The sequence below is a fragment of the Candoia aspera genome, chromosome 6, assembly GCF_035149785.1.
Source record: "Candoia aspera isolate rCanAsp1 chromosome 6, rCanAsp1.hap2, whole genome shotgun sequence".
Taxonomy (NCBI): domain Eukaryota; kingdom Metazoa; phylum Chordata; class Lepidosauria; order Squamata; family Boidae; genus Candoia; species Candoia aspera.
In genome coordinates, this window is record NC_086158.1 from 48,759,397 (window position 1) to 48,784,564 (window position 25,168).

Consider the following 25,168-nt stretch of genomic DNA (forward strand, 5'->3'; position numbering starts at 1 on the left):
GTTATGTCTCTGTTAGGAATTAGTTTCTTAAGAATGGAACTACCTACCACTCTTAAAATCTTTCAGGGCAGATTAAGACAGCATAACATTAAGTGCCCTAATGTATCACAAATGACAAGCAAGTTTATGCTGCTTGTATCACATTCAGCAAAATAGGGATTTTGAAGGAAGAGGCCCTTACGTCCAGGACCCTGATACCCCTCCTACACATAAGGGAACAATTAGTTACAGACAATTTTCCCCAGACACAGTAACCTAAGACGCAAGCTCCAGTGATCTATTGCTGAGTATGGCAGGACACATTGAGTAACCACGGAACCACTTTAAAGCAAGGAAATTCCAACAAAAGCAGCAGAAATGGATTGACCTAGATCCATTTTAGAAGAAGTGCAGGAATTGTTCTCGAGGACCATAAAAAGGAGTTCTGTCTTGGCTTACCATACAGATGGTTCTCCCCCATTTCTGCACTCAGATCTGAAACTCTGGCCAAGCAGCATCTTCCTTAAGAGCTGTGACCACTTCTGATTGCTATCTAATTAAATTTGGGAGGAAACTGCAATTAACCAGATACAATTATTGCTCTGTTTTCAGGGATTCTATTGAGATGCAATCCCCCACCCCCACCCAAAAAATGTAATTTCATACAAGGTGGAAGGCCAATATGGTACCTTCTGCAAACCCATGAAACCATAACAATACAAAGGCTACACATCCAAAACAGAAAGACAAATTAAAATGCTACATGTGTAGCTCTGGAATAGAAAAAAAATGTCCCAAGGTACTACATGTCTGTTGTTCATATACAAGCCTGTCCTGATATAAGGACAGTTCCAATTAATCAATGTGTATTCTTTTGTACGCAGGCTCTTGGGGTGCAAAGTCCTATCTTACTATGCATATCTGAAGCAATTTTCTACTGAATTGACTACAGAAGGAATTATAAAGCATGTGAAACTAGATCTATTTTTATTCACAGGCACGATACTAATGAGCTCTAAAGTAAACAGGAAGTTTCAATGTACTGTAAGAAAAGCAAAATCCCATTTCACATTACATCCCTCCAAATCCCTCCCCTCACTCTTCTGGAAGCTTACCTATCTAGATTTTCTTTTTTAAAAATAGCTGGCACAGAACACAAATAACTTTTAACGTATGGTATAAGGCTTATACCAAGTGATATCATTGTTCCATTGATAACATACTGTGGTGGCTACCCAGAGATTCAAGTTTTTTTGTTTTCTTTGCTTCTCAGTTTTACCTGGGGTCACTGGAGACTGTACACTTGGAACAGTTTACATCCAAACTCCTCCCTGCTGTGCGCTACGGCCCTTCCATTTTTTCACTAATTCTTCAAAACAGTGTGTTTCAGGTCCTTCAGCAAGCTCAATACATTGAGGAGGTTGTGGAGCTTTGATCTTGAGGAACACCTTACCTGTGATCAAGGACTTTACTCCTGAGATACTAGAGCACCTATATGTCAGGTTGCCCTGTAGAGACAAGTTTGGGATCCTACTGATGAACCATTCAATTTGCTGTCTGGCAGAATCTCTCCCTGGGCTAATGGAGCTGGCTTCTGGGAACCCCCACCCTCTGGTGTTGGGAGATTTCAACCTCCATAACCTGGGGGTCAGCTTGTCTCAAGTAATCTTGGGCCTGAAATACATTAAGTGGTCATACATTAGAGTTTATTTTTGTCTCAGAGCAGATGTTATATGATCTGGAGGTGGAAGGGATTTCCATCACCCTGTTGCTATGGTCGGATCACGCCCTGATCCAGATACAATTGACAGCTACCTGTGACCTCCATGGGTTAGAGAAACCAATGTGGATGGTCTGTCACAGGCACCTAATGGATCCAAATAATCTCCAGAAAGCATTTGGGAAGTTTAATAATGCTCCCCTTTTATCACATTAAAGATTACAATTTGATAAAATTGTAAAAGAATTTTATAAAGAACCACACCCCCACCAACACTGGCAGGGCAAGCTACTGTATATAAACAGGGAACAAACCCCACACTCACTTGCACTGATGAAGTTACCTCGTCGGGTAATGAAACGTCTGCAAGCAAACAACCAGCTCAGAGGGCACCAAGAACTCCACAGTTCAACCCTGAACTACAGATATTCTCTTCTATTGAAAATATTAATGTTGCATTTCAAAACACAACAAGCAAGTGAAAACGAAGGATTGCCCTTGTTGAAGTGGAGACATGTGACAGAAGCACAACACAAGCAGGAATAAATTATAATAATATTACTACACGAGGCAATAACAAACTGCAAAGGCAGTCCCAAGGCTGTCAGTATGTAAAAAGCTCTGAAACAGCCTGACATTCATTTCCCTGAAGTTACCATCACAGCTGCAAACTGCCTTGAAACAGAAGACTGGAAGGCTGTATGGTTTGATGGGTGCTTTTTCTCAGCCATTCTGTCGCTTTCACACAGAGAAAGCCTTGTTGTAGGTACATAATTCACTCCCCTTGGAAGTCAGAGCAACCATCCCAGTTTTTTTTTCTTTTTCTTGCCACAAAGAAAAAGTGCCATACACAATTAAGTAGGCAGTGTAAATCCTACATTTTGGCAGCCAGAGGACAAAATGAAAGAAAACTGCTTTAGGATTGGGTAAGGTAGCAAGCAAGTGCGGGATATACCATTCACTTGTTCAAAAAGGTTACCTGCTTCATGACATAGGACAGCACACAGATAATAAGGATGGCCAGCTTTTATTTAGCAAATTCCTGATCACCCCAAATGTAACACCAAGCTGAAGTCCTTTCCAGGTTACTAAATGCATTATTTTTAAGGAGAGTGTTTACAAGTATTATTTTCATTGATTGCCTAAATGAAGCCTCTGTCAAGTCAGTGCTCTGGGAAACTGCTGAACTACAACTCATAGTTGTAGTTGCCACCTTGCTCGGGATGGGAAGGGCAATAGCTCTTCCTGGGGGTGGCTGGCGCCGTAGTACCCTCCCCACTGAATGAGAGCTTTTCGCCACAAGGATCTTATATTTATCTATTTATAATGATGGTTTGTATTGTAATTTATGTTTTATGGATTTAATTTGTTTATTTTGTTGTAAACCGCCCAGAGTCCCACTTTGGGGGAGATGGGTGGTGACAGAAATTTGAAATACAAATAAATAAATAAATAAATGAATAAATAAAATAAAATAAAATAAAATAAATTCCCATCCAGCATGGTTATAGGTTCCTCCCCCTTTTTTGTTTTGATGTTCCTAGGGATGACTGCTGTAATATTCCATACATTTGCTAAACAATAGCTTGGAGCCTGTTTTATATACACACACAATTATCCACAGACCATCAAACACAAATCACCCCCAGATCCCTCTCCAAGCCAACCATCTGCCTTTCAGCAAATACAAATATAAGGAATATGAAGGACAGGGAAAAAAAAACAGAAGGGAGAGAGAGAGGGAGTTTTTCAAAATGTGAGGTTTTTTATTTTTATTTTTTAAATTGTATTCTTCTGTTAGTCAAATCTGCTGTGCTTTGGTCTAATTATAAAGAGTTCCTTATCTACAGAATGAACAAAAGGCTTACCTTTCAGCCAAAAGAGAGAGCTGTTTTAAGTTAATCAAACAAAAACAGAACCATCAAGACAATTCAGTTCAACCTGGAACACAAATCCCATATTCACAAATCCAACGAATACAATCTTGTAAACTTTGCTCAGAGATCTCTGAGAGAGCTTTCTCTGTTATGTTCCTTACTTGTCTCAGATCTTGAAAGTAAGCTATGCACCCTGTTTGACTTTTTCCTAAAGCAGCAGGAAAAAAAAAATGAAACTTAGAAGCTCCAGCAAAACATCACTGCAACTATTTTGCTTGTGGATCCTGTGATAAGCCTAAATTGCAATCAAGGTTTTCATAATAAGCTACCAATTCCATATCACTCTACATTCCCTATCCAGTTGCCAAATGAAAGCTAAGGAACATCAAAGGATACATAAGCAAAATATAAAAAATTCCTTCTTAAAGTCCATCAAGATTCTTAAGCTTCCACCTCTTTCTACCTGCTCAGTTTAGAGATACCAAAATAGTTTTTATTTATTAAATGGGGGGGGGTCTCTGCTTTCCATCACTATCATTCTTCCACTTTATAATTATCTAAACTGTAAATCTGGCTGCTGCACAGTAGAATTCTCCACCCAGAAAGCTAGTTTGGGCACCCAAGTTAAAAGCACAAGCAATTAATTTTAACAGCAGCCTAATGGAATTTGGTTTCTCTTCTGAAACATATCTAAGACTCCTTCCCTCTAGGCAACATTAAAATTCCAATTGTGCCTAGAAAATTGAGTTCCATCACCACAACTACACTCTGCATCTCATACCACATGGTTGGCAAGCAGGGAGATACAGAAAACAAATGCAGCCTGAACTAAAGGACAACCACCAAAGATGCTTGTCCTTGCAGAAAAATAATAGAGGACACATCCTACCAGAGTAAAAACTACTTGTTGTTTCAAGGTGAATCCTCCTGCTGTCCTCCACACTGGCATTTCAACTCCCCCTTCAAAAAACAAAACAAAACCCCTCTAGCCAGTGTCATAGCCAAACATTCTTCTGCAGCTAATCAGAGTATAGCTGGAGAAGGCTGCCTGTTCCTTCACATTTCTTTCATGCTGACAACTGAGTTTGTGTATGTGCAAATTCCACAAGCAGTCCACGTTATCTTCCCTTGTTGGCATGCAATTCACTTCTTGTTATTTACACCAGATATTACAGACATTAAGCCCATTGAAATCCATAAACATGAGCCCCACAGTTTAGGATAGCCTAGCAGAGTTTCTCAACCTCAGAAACTTTAAGATGTGCGGACTTCAACTCCCAGAATTCCCCAACCAGCATTCACTGACCTAGCAGACAGAAGTATGAGAAATTATACACAGCACAAAATGCAGAAAAACTCCTAGGTTGTTGCCAATGGAAAGCGCAGGAGTTTATTCTCTTTTCAGCTAATCAGCAAATCACACACAGCTTAGAAGCCCCTACTATTCTCTTCTTTCTTTCCCACTCCTAAATTCCTACAGCCTTAGAGGTCTAAGTATTATATTACAGGAATATCAAATCATACTCCAAACACAAGGCAGAAACCGTTTCATTACTTAGTACCCAATGAACTACCCACTGAGCAGCTGCTGTCAGCCTGGAATCTGCCACTGGCTTCTATACAGTTTCAATTACAAGTTCTGAAGAGAAGCGTTATAATCCTCCAAAATGTTGCATATGTTATATCTGTTAACAAGAATGTGTCCAATAAAAATGCCATCTTGCCAATTTCGTTCTCACAGGCTTTCGGAACATTAAAAAAACAGGTTTGGAAGAACAGAGGTACAATGACCCACACTTCCAAAAATCTAGGCAGAAGAAATACCATTTTAAAAATTACTTTTTCAACTACTTCGAATTTTGCCATCAGCTGTAAGCTGGAAAAGTAAAGTTTTTATTTTCAAAAACAAGAGAACAAATGTAAACATGTTCTCATGAGGATTTTGCTGAAGAGTTTTTTCTTAATTCGTGCATTAATATATTCCTCTTAATTTAAGAGGTTCTTCTTAATTCTTAGGAAGCATTGATTATAATTGATTATGTGCCATCAAGTCAATGTCAGCCTGTGGGATTGTTGATGATGTTCTCCTGTTAGATTTTCTTCCTTTATATTTTCAGCTTTATCATTCCAAAGTCCAACCACAAACAGCACATCTTGCTTGCCTGTTCTGTCAAATTCAGATTGAACGTGACCATAAAACTCATAAAACTCTTCTGCATCATTGGTTGGAGCATAAACTTGGATAAGTCTCATATTACAGGGTTGTCCACAGAGTCTATTTGATATTATTCAGTCATTGATTTCAGAGTATCAAGTACTGTCCTTGCTATATCCTTCCTGATTACTAATGCAATGCCTTCTTTGTTTTTCATGTCCTGAGTAGTAAACAGTATGATCTTCTGACTGAAAGAGCCCAATTCCAAACCATTTCAGTTTGGTGATGCCTAAAATGTCAGTGTGTAATCAATTCATTTTATCTTTCACTATTCTGAGTTTCCCCATGTTCATGCTTCTTATGTTCCATGTTCCTACTGTAATTCTGTCTTTGCAGCTTTGGATTCTTTTCCTGCATGGCAACATCAGCAACTATTCTTCCCAAAAGCTTTAATCTTGCTACATCATAAAATCATTAGTACTCTGAAAGATCCTCTGCTCTTCTTCAGTAACATGTTGAGTGCCATCCAATCTGAGGGGCCATCATCCAGCACTATATCATCACCCACGTTATATTGCCTACCCATATGGTTTTCACAGGAGCAGTTTATTAGTGCCTTCTCCAGCACAGTATGAAGTGATGCCTTTGCCATTGTCACTAAAGTGATTGTCTGCATCCAGCATTTTCATATATTGCTGCTGTCTAACATAGGTGCCTGCTTGCTTTAGCTAGGCAGTTAAGATAACCTTCACAGCTAGGGTGACTCTGCTGGGATTACCTACTTTTAGCATGCACTTCTGACTTTCTTCGCTCATCTTTCCCAGGATGAACCAACCCCCGCCCTATCCCGCCACCGTGAGGCAGCACAGCAGGACTTAGGGGGCTTAGAAGGCATACATACAACCAATAAAACTCTCTTCTCTATTTTAAAGTTGCAGGCCCATACATATTTATTTGAAATAAAATAAAGCCAATAGGAGAACTTACTGATGAATAAACATGTATAGAACTAGAAATAATCATGAAGAATCTACCTCCACTTTACAGATGAGAATCCTCTGATTTAAACTACAAACTCTGCTCTCAAAACTAGTGAGAAAAAAATCTTATTCTCAAGTACATTTTTAATTGTTTGACTCCTCTGCATCTTTGGCTGAAAGCTGATACCCAGAAAGTATGGACAATGTGTCCAAAACAAACCGAAATGCCTTATACAGTATGCCTATTGCTAATCCAGGTAACAGCATAAGACTAACCAGAAATGTAGGTAAGACAATATAAAAAAGCAGGAATAGATATATTATGGGACAATGGGAGGGGGAAAAATCTAGTCATTCTTCTGATCAGGAGTGTTGCCCTGTATTTGATTTCAAGGCAGCCAGTTTTTCCTAAGTGGCTGTGAGATGGGGAAGAACAGCTATTTTGAAAGGAAAAGGAAAGGTTGCCAGGGGAGCAGAGAACTGTTTGTACTCAAAAGAAGCTTCACAGAAAACTTGTGCTAGAGGAATCCCTAGACGGGGAAGAGAAGGCACCACCACAACTCCAAATATCTTCTTCATATGCCAGGCAATCCTTACAGTGACAGTAATCTCAGGTTCAGACAATCAGATCCTTGAGCCCCAGGACTTTTTCCTGTATAAATAAATGTTCCTTCAGATTCACTCCTACAGACCAATATATTAGCCATTTCCCTGCTTTTCCAGCCACTGTCCATCCTCACATCACATCCTGCCTGGTCTTTCAGTCTTTTTATGAATCTCTAACAACCCCATAAAGCCCATTATACACCATAAGCTATGTATCTCCCCCAGATCCATGACTTCTGCAACACAGCCTTTTCCTTACAGTACATAATACCTCACATCCTCTACATCAGCCTTCCCTAACCTGGCCTCTTCCAGATGTGCTTGAACTTCAACTCCTGGGAGTTGTGGCTTAACACATCTGGAGGACACCAGGTTGGGGGAGACTGTCCTAGAGAAGCTCAGTCCCCTAAATGTGAGCCATTTCTTCACTTATTTATTTAGGCATTTACTTGTTATATTATACACAATCCCACCCTCATTCCCGGATGTTCAACATACATAGTTCTGAAATACAAGACAAACAAAGAACAGTAGAACTAAGCTAGCTAAACACCAATGTGAAACTGAAAAGGTGTGTCAGTTCCCCAACCCACCTCAAAGTATAAATATACATATTTAAAATGCAGGTCTCCACACGTTCAAAACATATGGCTTCTCCAGTTGGTTTCCTACTTCTGCTGTAAATACCCTTTGGCTGCACTCACAGGACACGCTTGAAGGAATCACAACTTACCCACGCCAGTGTTCTTAGTTCACACGACATACTAAACGACAGCTAACCACACGCGATGGAGTTCCTTTAACATGCTAGGCTAGAACGAGGTTGGCTAACGTATTTTAAAGGTCCGATCCCAGTTTCCCCAGGAATACAAAACACTTTTGCACTCTCTTGCTCTCGCGCAGATACCACCGACGCTCCCGCCTTTTAACAAACAACCACCACCCTTTTCTTCGTTTGAGACCTACCTTCCTCGCATTCAGGCAGCTGCTCACTCACCCCCGCGGAGATGAGCGCTAGGACAGCCGACTCCAGCGGCCGGCTCCTCTCGGCCACCCCATTCGACTGCCGCCCCAACTTCTCTCCATGCTCTACCTCAGATTCAGGCTCCGCCCGGCTCCCACCCCCTAAAGCCTCCCCAGATAGGCTGCCAGTCGAGCAAACGGACGGACGGAGGAAAGGGGACCGCCTCGGGGGACTCTAGACGGCCGGCGGCTGGCCTCGGATGATCCAAAGTGGGCGAGGGAAAGAGAGGACCCATTTAGTGACGTGAGAAGGCGCTGGGAGTCAAGAGTGGGGAAGCGGCCTACATAAACAGGACGAAGTAAAATAATACGAAGCTGGTGCTGAAAAGTGAGTAAATGTATTCTGGTGTAAACTTTTATGTATTATATATTTTATGTATTATTTATTTCCAAAATGTAAAATATTGCCTAACTTACAAGTGATTGTGTGCACACACACATATAAAGAGATTGAATTTCCTTTGTCACTGCAATGTCAAGTTGCCAGACCTCTTCAGAAGTACCCTTAGTCCTTTAGATCTTTCTGAAAATTAATCAGGTTGTCTGCCTAAAACTTCCTGCACTCCATTTTAAACTTTAAAAACTATTGATGTTTGGTCCCTATTCAACATGTTATTTTTTCTCTCTCTCTCTCTTAATATCCAGACTGACTGTGAACAATTAGGAACATTCAAAAGTTGGCTCACTGCTTGCTTTAATAATGAACCAAGATGGTCCTCATGATTTCATTCCTGTAAGTTTCATACATATTTTAAAAAACAACAAACTAAACCACTATCCTTGAACTACCATTATATCAAATGCCAAACCACTGGAGACAGAAATTCTACAACATGCTTGATTCAGTTATAGAAAATCATAGTAAACCATGAAGTGTACAATGCATGACACAAGTTAAAATCCTGAATGTAACAACACGCCTAACATTTTATAATAAATATATATTGAATTCATTGTATACAGGAGGCTGTTTATCTTTTTCAGGGGTTAGAGACCTTGACAAGATTTATTGGTGTATTTATGTATTTTGTTGTCATCCTAGCATTTTTCCCACGCAATGGCAGGGTCCGCTTGTCGGCATATCCGTCTCCATTTGGCTCGGTCCAAGGCATCTGCAGGGGTGACGTTCACGCATTCCATGTCCTCCTTAATACGGTTCATCCACCGTTTCTTGGGTCTACCACGGGGCCGCCGGCCCCCAGGGTCCAGGAGCATGGCTGTTCCCGCCACTGAGTCTTCTTTGCTGCATATGACGTGTCCATACCATCTGAGCCTTCCTTCCCACAGTTTTGCCATGATTGGCGCGACTCCCAGTCGTCGGATGTCATCGTTCATGGTGTGGTCGAATCGCGTTAGTCCAAGGCACCATCGGAGCATTCGCATTTCCATCACGTGCAGGACCGGCTCGTGCTGTATTTATGTATTTTTGTATTATAACAAATTACCTGTTTTAATCCTGAACTCCCTTTGTTTCAAAGTAATAAGCTGATGCTTGCATTATCTTATGAAAATTGTAGCTCTGCTTCCAACTTAACCTGCAAAATATGGTAGGATTCCTGCCCCACATGAGCATCCAAAAGGGAAAAAAAAAAAAGACTTGGGATATTATTGAGCCCTGGTGGATATTTGAAGTTCTGCTAAACTACAGCATTTTGAAAAAAGAGACTTCCTGACAATTCAGTGAAGAGCTAGAAAGAAAACAACAAAGAAATCTCTGGCACCATAAAATTAACACATTTATTATTTCACAAGTTGTTACAGATCAGAGTTTATTCAGATATCTGAAGTACTATGAGAAGAGTAGTTTTCTATGCATGTAATAATAAGGTGTGGGAGTCCACTGCAAAAAGACTATCTCTGGAAACTAGGAAGAAAGGGACATTTGGCAAAATGTATGCAGAAACAAGGAAGTAAACACAACACTCTGAAAAAAGGGGAAGCACATGAGAGTCCCTGAATTTATTTAAGTTCCTTAAGTGAGACACATGGCTGTAAAATGATGCATAATTAACCATGATTTCCAGTGGAATGATTATATAAGATTTGTCAAGCAAGCATGAATTTTTTTTGTCATTAGCTGTGTAAGCATCTCAAGGCAAGCAAGTTTCCTGTGTTGCTTGCAAGACAGGAGTTAACTTCCTTTGCTGGGGGAGTGAGCAGAAGCCTGTTTTTCCACTCCATTAGATTCCTTTTGAGAAGCACATACTGCCATTGAATAATGTCTTTTTTCACCTTTTACAAAAACAAATGCACACATTCCAAATATATAGCAATGCAGAATTATAAAAAACATAATTTCTCAACAAAGTGGGAGCAAGCAAGTTCTCAGCCTCTTCTCTGAGAGATGGGGCTGAGATCCTTGCTTGCATTGCCTGTTTCTGCAGAAGCACACAGACAATCCCACTGTCTGCACGGAGTCAGGGTGGGTGGGGGAACAACACATGGACAACCCTCTTCCTGTTTCACTGACCCAGCTGAGATTTCTTCTTTTTTTTAGCATCAGGCTCCAATTAACTATTAAAAAAAAAACACTAGCATCCACCCATTTAAAGAGGCTTATCCTTTCAAATATCTCAGTTTCCCCCAGCAGTGCATACATATGTGCAAAGTACTTGCTATATTCGTCTATCTTTTTGCTGCCTGAATTTTTTTCTCATACAGTTACTCAATAACCATCAGTCTGACATCATATATCCAGCCCATAGCTGAAGCCACCTAACTTTGTGTTAGTGAAGCCAATGTTAAAATGATATTTTCCTTCTTCTTGCAATATAAGCCCTGCTATATATACTATTTGTGGTGCTTCAGCAGCGACTGTGGTGATGATGGTGGTAGAATCTCACATAGGCTTTTCTTTATCACATATTCACTGTTCTGGTGAAACAATGTTAGACCTCTCTTAAAAGAAATCTCTTTAACAGGAATGGAGGAGCATCAACAGCAAGATCACTACAAGGATCAATAGCAGGGCAAATTAAGAGGTGGCACAAAATGTTCATTTTGTTTTCGATATGATTCTTAAACTAAACAGATTAGCTTCTGGTGGAGGAAGAGTACTAGGTCTCTTATTCACAGGTTCCTATCACCTCATCTCACCCCAAGCCCTTCAAGGTAGACAAGATCAGGAAACAGACTCCACAGGAAGACCAGAACTATAGTACTTCATTGAGACAAGCTATAGTAAGAGAATCTTGCAATCCTGATTGTCCTTTACCTCCCTTCCTTCTTCTATCCTGATGAATCAAAGAGAATTCCAACAAGCATGGGAATTAGGGCTAAGAATTATAGGATTTATCTGCAGACCTGGAGAGCACCAAGTTAGTGAAAGTTGAATTAAAGTCTGCCATTAATATTAGCCATATGTTCAAGAAACATTTGAAAAGAAAGAATCACACATGTTTTCTCAGCTACTATCAGCTCATAGGATTGGAGACAATCTCTCTCTTTGCAGGAGTCCTAAACTGTATGGAAAGACTTCTGTGTTTGTAGGCATTGTTCCTAAAACTCAACTGCTTATAGCCTTTGTGCTCACAGTGGTCAGGAGCAGAAAGTCTCTACACTCCACCCCAAATTCATTGTATATTATTCCTTATCACATGACAAGAGCTATGAAGTCCAGCCAATAGTCTGTTTAGTTTAGTATTGTCTATTCTATGGGGTGAGTAAAATGTAAATTATGATGTATTAGCAGATCTCTACTATTTGATTTGCAATATCCCTGCAGGAGAATTTGCCTTTAAATTGTTTATGCAAAAATAGGCTTTTTTTCCCTCTGCTGTGAGTTGTTAATCCTATATGAAGAAAACTTCTCCAGAAGTTTCCTTTCCTTTCGCCTTTCCCAGCATTAGAGCCTTCTCCAAAGAAAAGAAAAAACAACCATGGGCAAAAGGTCAGCATCTCCCTCCTCTCACCAATTCTCCCCACAAAATCTATACATACAACCCCCTTCACATTACCTAACAACCATAGGCCAAGGTACCTTGTGTTTCTTTTGTAACATATCATTTTGCCCCTAGTATCCTGTGTCTGTAGCACAATTTAATCCAATTAAGTCTTTTCACTGCAAGTATCTTTTGCACATGAGAGGAAAAAAATAAAATACATCTTCCAGGTACCAGATATGTAGTGTGGATTATAGCATGGTTGTGACTTTTTGAGTACAGTTTGTGAGGAGAAACAATTCTTTCCCAATTTCAAGAGTGGCATTCTGTTCTACTCTCTGCAGGATATTTTTTAAAAACTGCTTGGAAGTTATATAGTTCCTTACCAATATGTTCTTCTAAGCTTCCTAAGGTAACCTTATTAATATATACAAAATCAGATGGTCTTGAATATACAACCCTCACGATATCTAGGCATTACTTTAATAACTTTCCAAATTTTCATTTTTTTGTGATGTCACAGTGTTTATAGAGCCATTCCTAACACAATTCTTTTTGAATCTTATGATATTTACTGTATTCCAGAAACAATTATGTACATCTCAAGAGAGACATCAAGAGGGATGGGGACAGGGCAGAGAGCAAAACCTATCTTCCAAGCTGAAGGAAACAACCTTACTTATTTATATTATAGTGGTGGGTGATGATAGGATAACATACAAAAGGTCACTTGCAGATGAAATCCAAAGAGAAGGGCCTTGAATATTGCCCAATAGTAAACTCTGATCACAGAATATGCTTGGTGAGGATGTAGAAGCAACATGCATTGGTGCACTAGCTGGTCTTCAAAGATGTGTACCCTTGATGTGTACATCAAGGAGATATCATCAACATAATTAAGTTTTCTTATCGGATCACAGTTAATGCTGCAAGTAACCCATGCCACTAATAACTCCAATCAGACATTATCAAGGAATGCCAGTATATTAGGTTTCACCACTGTTATTTAGTTGCATATAGAATGCCTTGGAAAATTGTAGATGAAACGTATAGTTTTTATGTTGGAGATCATTGTGTGATAATGAAAACCATGCAGGTTTGAAATTGGAGAACATACTCCAAAAGTTATCTGCTCAAGGAACATATGGATAAAAGCTACTTTACAAAATTTCAACATTTATATAGGAACTTTATGCAAAAAGAAAAAATGATTCCATTGCCCCCACAGCAATCTTATACAATTGAAAGATCTTAATTATTTTTTTATTTTGAAATGTTCCACAATACTTTTTTTTAATTTGCCAGGAATTTTATTTTTTTCAAAATCATGAAGAACAGATGTTTGACTTATTTAAAGGATTTTTAACACTCTCCCAGCCTAAAGGGGTAAAGATATGCTTCTGCTTTGCAAAAATGAAAACATTCCGCAAGTTTCCCCGGTATAGTTGGGAGTTTCATGGTAGTCAATCTGTTTTGGCTTATTAGGATTTAAAAGGTGAAGAGCACAAAAAAATCAAGTAAATGAAATAGTTCTCAAATGTATCAAGACCAGCTTTACAAAACTGCAAACAGCAAAAATATCTACAGAACCATTTTCTGTTGGTACTAGTCTGCAAAAATTTCAGACACAACTGATGTTAGAATAGGTTCTTCCCAAATGTCCAGATAGTACACACAATTGTCAAAGCAGAATGCATAATTGAGGCTGTGATAAAGAGACACTACACATCATTAGTAAGAGAAAACAGTAAGAAAGCATCTGGTTCAACTCCAAAGTTGATTGTGTTGAAGACTGAGCATAGTGCTTTTAGAGAGTGTAGCAACTGAACAAAGAGTCCATGAGTCAGCAGAGGTTTATACTTTGGGAGCACTTAAGCTACAAAATGAACTTTTGTGTGACTTCTATAAAAGCAATAGTGCACATACTTGAAAAACAACTTAAAAAGAGTCCAAAAACTCTGGGAATTAAAAGCTGACACAGGAAAATATTATTGCCAGTCTACAATCACTCAGTGGACACTGTAGATAAGACCACCAAAAAAAAGCATGATTTTAACCAAGAAGATTACAGTTGTGCTTATATATAACATATATATAATCTTGCAGTCTTTAAATTCTTCAGCAAAGGATCATTACCTTGTCGTGGTGCTGGAGCTTGAGCACCTCAATGATGCCATGAGCTAAACCGTGAAGGGCCACCCAAGATGGGAAGGTCATGACAGAGAGGTCAGACTAAATGCGATCCCTGGGGAAGGTAATGGCAACCCACCCCAGTATTCTTGCCGTGAAAACTAAATGGATCAGTACAACCAGAGATATGTCAGTATACCATCGGAAGATGAGACTCCCAGGTTGGAAGATGGTCAAAATGCTACTGGGGAGGAAGAGAGGATGAGTTCAGCTAGCCCCAGATGTGATGACGCAGCTAGCTCAAAGCCGAAAGGATGGCTAGCAGCCGACGGTGCTGGTGGTGAACAGCGAATCCGATGTTCTAAGGATCAACACACCACTGGAACCTGGAATGTAAGATCTATGAGCCAGGGCAATTTGGATGTGGTTATTGGTGAGATGTCAAGATGAAAGATAGACATTTTGGGCGTCAGTGAACTGAAATGGACTGGAATAGGCCACTTCACATCAAATGACCACCAGATCTACTACTGTGGACAAGAGGACCACAGAAGAAATGGAGTAGCCTTCATAATTAATAGTAAAGTGGCTAAAGCAGTGCTTGGATACAATCCAAAAAATGATAGAATGATCTCAATTCAAATTCAGGGCAAGCCATCTAACATCACAGTGATCCAAATATATGCCCCAACCACAGATGCTGAAGAAGCTGAAGTAGATCAGTTCTATGAGGATCTGCAGCACCTACTGGACAATATGCCTAAAAGAGACATTATTTTCATCACAGGAGACTAGAATGCTAAGGTGGGCAGTCAGATGACACCTGGAATTACAGGTAAGCATGGCCTGGGAGAACAAAACAAAGCACGACATAGGCTGATAGAATTTTGCCAAGACAACTCACTCTGCATAACAAACACTCTCTTCCAACAACCTAAGAGACAGCTTTATACATGGACTTCACCAGATGGACAACACCAAAATCAGATTGACTACATCCTTTGCAGCCAAAGGTGGCGGACATCTATACAGTCGGTAAAAACAAGACCTGGAGCTGACTGTAGTTCAGATCACGAACTTCTCCTTGCACAATTTAGGATCAGACTAAAGAGATTAGGGAAGACCCACAGATCAGCTAGATATGAGCTCACTAATATTCCTAAGGAATATGCAGTGGAGGTGAAGAATAGATTTAAGGGACTGGACTTAGTAGATAGGGTCCCGGAAGAACTATGGACAGAAGTCCGCAACATTGTTCAGGAGGCGGCAACAAAATACATCCCAAAGAAAGAGAAAACCAAGAAGGCAAAATGGCTGTCTGCTGAGACACTAGAAGTAGCCCAAGAAAGAAGGGAAGCAAAAGGCAACAGTGATAGGGGGAGATATGCCCAATTAAATGCAAAATTCCAGAGGTTAGCCAGAAGAGATAAGGAATTATTTTTAAACAAGCAATGCACAGAAGTGGAAGAAAACAATAGAATAGGAAGGACAAGAGACCTCTTCCAGAAAATTTGAAACATTGGACGTAAATTCCAGGCCAAAATGGGTATGATCAAAAACAAAGATGGTAAGGACCTAACAGAAGAAGAAGAGATCAAGAAAAGGTGGCAAGAATATACAGAAGACCTGTACAGGAAGGATAACAATATTGGGGATAGCTTTGACGGTGTGGTCAGTGAGCTAGAGCCAGACATCCTGAAGAGTGAGGTTGAATGGGCCTTAAGAAGCATTGCTAACAACAAGGCAGCAGGAGAGGACGGTATCCCAGCTGAACTGTTCAAAATCTTGTGAGATGATGCTGTCAAGGTAATGCATGCTATATGCCAGCAAATTTGGAAAACACAAGAATGGCCATCAGATTGGAAAACATCAACTTATATCCCCATACCAAAAAAGGGAAACACTAAAGAATGTTCAAACTATCGAACAGTGGCACTCATTTCACATTCCAGTAAGGTAATGCTCAAGATCCTGCAAGGTAGACTTCAGCAATTCATGGAGTGAGAATTGCCAGATGTACAAGCTGGGTTTAGAAAAGGCAGAGGAACTAGGGACCAAATTGCCAATATCTGCTGGATAATGGAAAAAGCCAGGGAGTTTCAGAAAAACATCTATTTCTGTTTTATTGACTATTCTAAAGCCTTTGACTGTGTGGACCATAACAAATTGTGGCAAGTTCTTAGTGGTATGGGGATACCAAGTCATCTTGTCTGCCTCCTGAGGAATCTGTATAATGACCAAGTTGCAACAGTAAGAACAGACCACGGAACAACAGACTGGTTTAAGATTGGTAAAGGAGTACATCAGGGTGGTATACTCTCACCCTACCTATTCAACTTGTATGCAGAACACATCATGCGACATGCTGGGCTTGAGGAATCCAAGGCTGGAGTTAAAATCGCTGGAAGAAACATTAACAGTCTCAGATATGCAGATGATACCACTTTGATGGCTGAAAGCGAAGAGGAACTGAGGAGCCTTATGATGAAGGTGAAAGAAGAACGCGCAAAAGCTGGCCTGCAGCTAAACCTCAAAAAACAAAGATTATGGCAACCAACTTGATTGATAACTGGAAAATAGAGGGAGAAAACGTAGAGGCAGTGAAAGACTTTGTATTTCTAGGTGCAAAGATTACTGCAGATGCTGACTGCAGTCAGGAAATCAGAAGACGTTTAATCCTTGGGAGAAGAGCAATGACAAATCTCAATAAAATAGTTAAGAGCAGAGACATTATGCTGACAACAAAGGTCCGCATAGTTAAAGCAATGGTATTCCCAGTAGTAACATATGGCTGCGAGAGCTGGACCCTAAGGAAGGCTGAGAGAAGGAAGATAGATGCTTTCGAACTGTGGTGTTGGAGGAAAATTCTGAAAGTGCCTTGGACTGCAAGAGGAAACCAGTCCATCCTCCAGGAAATAAAGCCAGACTGCTCACTTGAGGGAATGATAGTAAAGGCAAAACTGAAATACTTTGGCCACATAATGAGAAGACAGGACACCCTGGAGAAGATGCTGATGCTGGGGAGAGTGGAAGGCAAAAGGAAGAGGGGAGACCAAGGGCAAGGTGGATGGATAATATTCTAGAGGTGACGGACTCGTCCCTGGGGGAGCTGGGGGTGTTGACGACCGACAGGAAGTTCTGGCGTGGGCTGGTCCATGAAGTCACAAAGAGTCGGAAGCGACTGAATGAATAAACAACAAAGTCTTTAAATTAGCACAAAAGGTGTTAGTCAGAAAGTTGTAGGACCTTAATTGGATTGAATGGAGACTAATGATTTTTTTATAATCTAATATGAAAATTATTAAAAATGGCCCCATACACCTACAATATAAGCATGATAAACCTAATTGCAAGAGCAGTAGATGAATTTAATGTAAGAGGAATTGTTTTTTCTCAGTGATTTAGCAGTAAGATGTTGTTTCATCCTTTAGTTTTGACAAGTTGAAGGAAGATTTCTGAATCTCTCCCAGAACAAGTGAGTAACATTTAAAAAACTATCAAGTAGGGATGCTCTGAGGGGACCTTCCTCTGGGGTTTTGGTGAGACTCTTAGACTGGTGCCACCTGCAAGTGATCCCATGTTGTTGTCAGTGTTGGGCAGGTGATCAAATTTTCTTTGAGCTCAATGTTATAGCTCAAATCACACAAATGTCATTTTACAGTTTTCAACACTGATGCCTCACAAGGCTAGGGGCAAGGCAGGCCAGTTTCCCATTGCCAGCATCTCTCACCAATCTCCACACCCCTAGCCTGTCTTCTCTCCCTAGAGCTGCTAAGCTATGGAGACCTTTTACTGGGTTTCAGGGCAGCCTTGCAGTTAAAGTTCTGCCTTTTTAGCTCTTCCACCACAAAAACAAACAGTAAAGATGGGGGAGTGAGGCACCAGCATTAAAAAAAAAAAAGAACAGAAGAAAACTCATTAAGCTTGTACTTTCTTTTAAGGCAAAATTGCTCTCTCTCTAATAATTTCAGGTCCTTTTGCTGAAGAATCACTAGCTTCTTAAATACTTTGCACCATTTTTGAACTTCTTCTAATCACCCAGAGTCCCTCCTTGGGGGGAGATGGGCAGTGATAAAATTTGATAGATAAATAAATAAATAAATAAGCTTCTCTTATACAAGATAAATATTGCTTACATGAAAAGAGTTTATTAAATGGCACAGGTCTTCTGGTTAAATTTATAATAATGCAATCCAACAATAGGTTCACCATAGTACAATCATAAACATTATCTTCACAAAAAAACATATTGGCCCTGAGACAGAATGTGTTGACTGTTGCTGTCTCATTAGAACATTACATAAAGGACAATGTCACCATAATTTTATGACAGCCCCGTTGATTGGTTGCATACATAGCAGAAAGGCATCAGGTGAAATGGGAGAAAACAATGTATGATGGCTGCAAGGGCATGTCAGTGTTAGCAGTGAGTGGTCATCAGAGACAACGCTGGATTCAGTCCACTTGCTCAGCTGCACTTGTGACCTGTCACTCAGCTGAAAAGGGGAAATTGTTGTCAATTTCAGCCCGACTCCTATATATCCCAGATCAGTAGGGAATAGCAGGGTTGATATCAAGTGGTGATAGCTGGCACACACAGAAGTAGCTCACGGAGTATAGGCAAAAATGACTTGTCCACTACAACTAATAAATCCAGGAGAAAGTACAGCCATGTGAAATCATTTCTTGGCAGAAGCAGCAGAAAGACCATCCAAGCATTACACTGGCAGATGCATCGGCAGGAACTAGATATCTGTCAGCAGCAGCTCAGGCCAAAATGGTCATCTAGGGCAGTGCCTAGTGACTGGAGGGGGGGGGCATGCCTGAAGCAGGCTAAGGTCAATAGGAGTTGGACAGACCCCAGCTCCTGATTGAATTATCTCCATCATTGTCAAAGAATGGTCTCAGATTGTTCATACAGCAAGATTTGTGTCTTGGAAGAAGATGAGGAACACTACTTTAAAACTGAAACAGCCAAATGCAACTTCAAGCTGCCTCCCTGACAGGCTGAGAAGGAGTTGGAGGCAATGTCATGATATGTCCTCTAAAAATTGTTATCAAGGCATCTTTGTACTGCAGTTAGCCGGACATCCGGATGAGTCCTACAGCTATAATAATAACTGAAGACTCAAATATCACATGACTTTTAAAAAGAAGAATTGTATTATACCTAGTAATATACTTAATAGTGGGCACTTCCAGACAAGACTTTGACAGTACAGTCATCCTGCTTTATTCAGAGAATATGTTGATGGATTCCCAGATAACATCTTTTCAAACACCTTCTTCCCTCACTTTTCTTATCCTTTTTAGTAAAGTTAGAAGTACAGTACAAAACCTTTTGGCTGGTGAAACAAGAAGCCCTCCATCTGAAAATACCAGTTGACAGTCCAAAGGTTCAACTGTTCTTTGAGAGAAACAGGCAGATTTGTTCATACTGCTGAGTATTTTGTCAAATCCACTGATATAAATTAGCTCAAGAATCAATAAGGACATTTATTGTCTTCAGCTGTAACTTAGTTCTCTCTGAAGACATATACAGTTGACTGCAATCATTTGATTCTGAGGGAGTTCGTATATTGCACTAAGCCATAATTCATTGACTAAGCCCCAGCATACATGGTTCACACACATAATGATAAGCCATACACCACAATGGTTGACTTCGTACTTAATGCTAAGCCAAAAGTAGACAGATCATATTATAATTTAGTGCACCCTGTGAATCCATCTTATCTTCTTGTAGAGTAACAATTCAATTGCTGCTTTGAAGCAATAAACAAGAGGTCATCTATAACTCAATACTACACTAATTTCTCTTCTGTCATTCAGTAACTACAACAAGCTTCCAAATATCTGGATTTCACCAGTGTCTAAACTTAGCTAATATTTTCCAAGATAAGCTATTCCCTTTTGACTCCTTCATGGTTAAACACATAATCTGAAGGTGTCTCTGGAAAAGCAAGAATGCTGGATTGTACTCTCTTATTCTTCCCTACAAAAATTCCTAAGAGATCACTCATCTGAAGAGACAAGCAGGATTTAAATCCAATGGATGGGTGGATGGGCAGCTTCCTGGCTTGCCCTTTCAGCAAATGAAAATGAATATTTAAAATAGGCTAACTTCCATTTGGTAAGTCTTTAAAAAGTGTTTTCTGTGTGGGGAATTGATCCCCCCACCCCCAATATAGGATTGTTTGAGTAGAGACAGTCAATTCCATCAAGATATTTGGCACAATGCCCTGCCTCCACTTTCACTGTGTCCAGCCTAACACTGATTGTGGAAGAGTCAGAATGTTTAATATTTCAGCCAAGATGCTTAATATTTAAACAGAGTGCTGCTTTGGGGGAGAATGCTGAGGCAGCACCAGAGTCGACAGGGACATGTAGTTAGGCTCACTCTCCAAAGTCTTTGGCAATTCTCTCTGTGAATCCACAATACAAAACTGCACTTAGGCATGGGAATTTGATCAGCCATGAATATGTCTGCAGTTAAGAAGATAAGGAAGGCAATTGGGCCTAAGTACCTTAAGATATGGAGCCTTGTGTGGTGCAGAGTGGTAGGTGGTAGTATTGCAACCAAAACTCTCCCTACGGCCTGAGTTCAATCCCAGCAGAAGCTGGATTCTCAGGTAGCCAGCTCAGGTCGACTCAGCCTTCCATCCTTCCGAGGTTGGTAAAATGAGTACCCAGCTTGCTGGAGAAGGTGACAACTGGAGAAGGCAATGGCAAACCACCCCGCTACAGTCTGCCAAGGAAACGTCGTGGAAGCGGTGTCCCCCCAAAGGGTCAGACATGACTCGGTGCTTGCACAGGGGACCTTTCACCTTTTCACCCTAAGCTATATCCCTGTTGCAGTTGAAGGACTCTCAGATTTGCTGTTGAAAAACTTGTTTTCCCCATTTCCCATTTCTGAAGTGCATAAAATGAAATTAACAGAACAGACATTCAGGTTTACAATAGCTGGTTTCAGTTTTCATATAATATCTGCATCTTGACCTTTCTCTGAGTGGGTGTCCATGGGGTGAATGATGGGGGACAAGTGGCTTGTGCCAGATGCCTTTGAGATCAGGACAATGTACATGAAGATATTCCATTTCATTCTCATAACAGTCTGGTGAATGAGGCCATTTATACTTCAAAAATGTTTAAATAGAAGCAAATGCCTGGAGCAATGCTAACAAAAGACAAAAAGTTAAGATGACTTCTCAGGTTTAACCTAAAACATGGAGGAAAGAGAACCGAAGCATCAATACTGCTCTGCACACATCATGCTGTAAATTTCTGCCCATCTGCCTTATTTAACACGACTCATTCCCCCTTGGGGACTGCTGGATTGCAAGACCCTGCTATGGTCAGAGTGCCAGGCATTTTGCTGACAAAATCGTTCATATTCAAGCAGAGTTGGATGATGGATGTATATGTTCACATGAGAGGACAGAAGTAATGTCTTGCAGTTGTGGTGTCAAGTGGGACTCTTTCAAGCTGTGACTTTTAGAAGGCAGACAAGAGTCCTCTGTGGGATAAGTCACACCACCTGTAAATCTGTGCTCCTTCTGCCTTTTACCTGCAGCCAGAAAGGGAATGATGAGGTGGGAGTGGAAGTTGGGAAATGTGTTCTTGAGGGAGCAGACCAGCCTTTGAAGGAGGTAACGGCAAACTGCCTCCCCAAGAAGCCATGACTCAACCCTGCCATCTTAATTACCATCCTGCCTTCAGCCTTCTCTTTTTAGGGGGAGAAGGGGTAGGGGAGCAACTGCAGAGGACTGTGGATGAAGCAGGTTTTCTGGATCCCTTCCAGTTGATATTCAGGTCTAAGCATGGGATGTAAACTGCATTAATTACTCTTATGGATGACCTGAGGGGAGACCTGAACAGGGGTGGTTCATTTCTCCTAAACTTTTAAATTTCTCAGTGACATTTGTTACCATTGACCATAGTATCCTCTTGGACTGCCTCTGAGGGTTGGGGATCAAGAGTACTTGCCTGAAGGAGCAAGTGTGCAATCGAGGTTTACTTCTAGATTCATGGCTTCTGTTAAAGAAGTGCCTCTGCCAGATACAATCTTTCCAGGAAAGTGGCAGTGATGCTGAAAATAGTGACTCATGCCCTTGTCATCTCCTGGTTATAGTACTGCAATTTGTTCTTTGAAGATAACTAGGAAGCTGGAGCTGGCACAGAATTCAGTTCCCCAGCTGTTGATCCATGCTAATTGGCCTAGCAGAGTAAAAACTTTGCTGCAGAGCTGCATAATAGGCTTCTGGACCCAATTTAAGGTGCTTGTCTTTGTTCTCTGAAGACAGCTAGGAAGCCACAGCTGGCACAGAATGCAGTTACCCAGCTGTATATATAAGGCCCTTACCTATATGGTTTAGGTCTTCACTACCTTCAGCTTCTATCTTCTCCAAGTGAAATCTAGCCACCCAATACCTGCCAACCTACCGCTTGAGAGATCATAGAGCAAGGGACCTAGTGAATGGCCCTCGCAATAGCAACCCCCTCACTCTGTGGCAGCTGGCATCCTGAAGTCAAGATGGCACCCATCTTGTTAACATTTAGGAGAACTGTAACAGCAATGTTCTGCCTTAGGGACTTTAGTATGAAGCACTCCAGTTATGGAAACAGCAGTGACAGGGTTTTAATTATATGTTTAACTGATTATAATTATAAAAATGTAAGAACGATAATCTGCCTCCAGTCTTGCAGTTAGGTAACGTAAAAATGACTATGTAAATAAATAAATAAATAAATAAAAACTACATTAAAATCTAAAAGCAGTTTAAAAACAACTTTTTGATTTTCAGTAAAGGTTTTAAAAATAGCACGCTCTGGCGATGTGTCCTTTCTACATCCTTTTCTGGGCAGAGGGCATAAAAACTAGCGCAGGGTCAACTACAGTAGATTTATGGGTGATTTTAATAGACCTCAGTGTCTACCTGCTTAACAATGTAATGCTCCTTTCCCTGTTTTAATATTATGCTTAAATTTTAAAAAGCTTGAGAGGAACATCAGTCTAGATTTTAGTATAAAACTGAACTTAGATCTTCTATTAAAACAAATTCTTGGTCTTAGTTATATTAGTTATGTACATTGATTCTACAGGGTATTTACTCTGTTTGTTCTAAGCAACTATCCTGCATTTCACCTTAGCTGGTATTCCCTAAAATGCCAGTTAAAAAAGCTTTGTGTAAGAGTAGGGGAGGAAGGACATCCGCACACACATGAGCCTTGCCCCTAAAGGCCTTTGCAGACTTGGGGGTTTCCTTTGCATGCTCAGTACAAACATTTGGGATGGCTTCTGAATTATCTTGCAGAATGCTTATAATTAGGAAATTGCTTTAACCAGTTTTCCCACTTTGGGAGTTCTGTAAATAAGTTCAGCCAAATGCACTCACAAATCCTTTTGCAAATCTTTTAACTGAAAATGTGGAGATCTAGAAGACAGACAAACATTACGATGTTGGGGTCAGACTTACATACGTATGCATAATTTTTCTCTTCCTCCTTTAGCACTAATGATATACAGGCAAATTCATGCATAAAGCTAAAGTAGTTTCTAAAATCACAGAGCATGCACTAGTTGCTAACTTGTAATAATACTTCCATAGTGCAGGGGAGGTTATTGAGGCAAAGATAAAACCAAGGACATCTTCCTCAGTTTTGGCTGCAGCACTCTAAACAGAATTAATATTCCTTGCGGACTGATGCAGGCATGCCCCTCTGGTCAGCGTCATCTGCTGCCATTCTGCTACTGTCTACCTAAAGAAGTGTGCTGAGCCAGTGGTTCCTCATTTGTTCTAAATTTAATAAAGCTTTTATTTAAAAAAAAAAAGAACTAGGTAACTGTGCTCAGCTACTTAGCCAGCAGTGGTATGAGTACTTTATGACTTACCAATTTGGTACAAGACCAATTTGTACTTTATGACTTAACAATTTGGTGCAAGACTATAATGAAATAGTGGGATGATTATTTATACAGATTTTAAGAACACCCGACTCCCAACAACTCTGGGTGAATGATGCAACCTCCCACCCCATTGCTTCCCAAAAAGAGCATGGAGGAAGGAGAGAAAAATTCTAAACAAAAGTCAACTCCCTTATGACCCCAATTTGTTTAAAACTGCGCTCAGGATGGGTTATAATCAGTAGTATATGTAGGATATTCTTGCTTTTGCCTCTCTGACCACCACCATGCCCTGTAGAAGCTGTTGTTATGACAGAATGGAGTGTAAGAGAAGGGGCAACGAAAGAAGTTCAGAGATGACAATCAGAGGACTGCAGCCAGGCCTACCCAGTTCCTGCTGAGGAACCACAACTAGCAAACGTTTCTCTCGCCAGAAGAGGGAGGGTAGCAAACCAGTCCCTTTGCTTGTACGCACTGTACAGACAAACTCATCTCAGCAGCACTTGGCCACAAATCAGGGCAAATGCAATAGAAGCAGGAGAGGAGTCAACAACAGGGCAGCAAAGTTCATGCTGGTGTGGTTTTCAACCAGTAACTCAAGATGGGGGTGGGTGGGGTGGATAGCACTTCACCTCAGTAGTGGGGAAAGGCTCTAAGTCCTTTGTAAAGAATGCCTATTCTAAAATACTCTCAGACTCATGAGCAGGAATGCAAAGATATCTGATTTATTAAAGAATAGTATGCAGGATCACAAAGAAAGCTGAGAATGATGAAAGCGTGCCAAATTCAAACTAAAAACCCTCGGTGCAAATGAGATCCCTCCCCCCGTAGAATCTTCCCAAGCTCACAATCCCAGGTGCTCCTAACGGCTTCTGATGGTCCACGGGAAAAGTCCTTGAGCCGAGCACATAAC

General features: G+C 40.5%; 2 protein-coding genes across 6 annotated transcripts in view; both read right to left on the reverse strand.

Moving 5' to 3' along the window:
• The window catches only part of LZTS2 (leucine zipper tumor suppressor 2), a 61,992-nt gene extending 53,565 nt beyond the window's left edge, over positions 1-8,427 (reverse strand). For 2 of the 3 annotated variants that reach the window (XR_010068202.1, XM_063307057.1), the window contains exon 1: positions 8,284-8,422. The gene's annotated coding sequence lies outside the window, so the exon portion shown is untranslated. Of the gene's footprint in view, positions 1-8,283 lie in introns of all 3 variants that reach the window. The other variant, XM_063307058.1, reaches the window with a different exon arrangement.
• TWNK (twinkle mtDNA helicase) overlaps positions 1-25,168 on the reverse strand; it is a 372,148-nt gene that overhangs the window by 331,101 nt on the left and 15,879 nt on the right. The window lies entirely within an intron of this gene.